We start from the raw sequence: 871 nt of genomic DNA on the forward strand, positions 1-871 counted from the left end.
ATTAGTCCCTCTCCTCGCTGGAAGTCCAAAAAAAAGGCGTGAATTTGACTAAGTGCCTAGGAGGATGTCCCTTTAAGAAGGCTGACCTGCTATGGTTCTCCACCCGGGTACGGAAAGCAAAATTAGTCCCTCTCCTCGCTGGAAGTCCAAAAAAAAGGCGTAAATTTGACTAAGTGCCTAGGAGGATGTCCCTTTAAGAAGGCCGACGTGCTATGGTTCTCCACCTGGGTCAGGAAAGCAAAATTGTCCCTCTCCTCGCTGGAAGTCCAAAAAAAAGGCGTAAATTTGACTAAGTGCCTAGGAGGATGTCCCTTTAAGAAGGCTGACCTGCTATGGTTCTCCACCCGGGTACGGAAAGCAAAATTAGTCCCTCTCCTAGCTGGAAGTCCAAAAAAAAGGTGTAAATTTGACTAAGTGCCTAGGAGGATGTCCCTTTAAGAAGGCCGACGTGCTATGGTCCTCCACCTGGGTCAGGAACGCCAAATTAGTCCCTCTCCTCGCTGGAAGTAGTCAAAAAAAGGCGGAAATTTGACTAAGTGCCTAGGAGGATGTCCCTTTAAGAAGGCCGACCTGCTATGGTTCTCCACCTGGGTCTGGAACGCCAAATTAGTCCCTCTCCTCGCTGGAAGTCCAAAAAAAAGGCGTGAATTTGACTAAGTGCCTAGGAGCATTTCCCTTTAAGAAGGCCGACGTGCTATGGTTCTCCACCTGGGTCAGGAAAGCAAAATTGTCCCTCTCCTCGCTGGAAGTCCAAAAAAAAGGCGTGAATTTGACTAAGTGCCTAGGAGCATTTCCCTTTAAGAAGGCCGACGTGCTATGGTTCTCCACCTGGGTCAGGAAAGCAAAATTGTCCCTCTCCTCGCTGGAAGTC

This window comes from Nerophis lumbriciformis, unplaced genomic scaffold (genome assembly GCF_033978685.3).
Source record: "Nerophis lumbriciformis unplaced genomic scaffold, RoL_Nlum_v2.1 HiC_scaffold_86, whole genome shotgun sequence".
Classification (NCBI taxonomy): Eukaryota; Metazoa; Chordata; class Actinopteri; order Syngnathiformes; family Syngnathidae; genus Nerophis; species Nerophis lumbriciformis.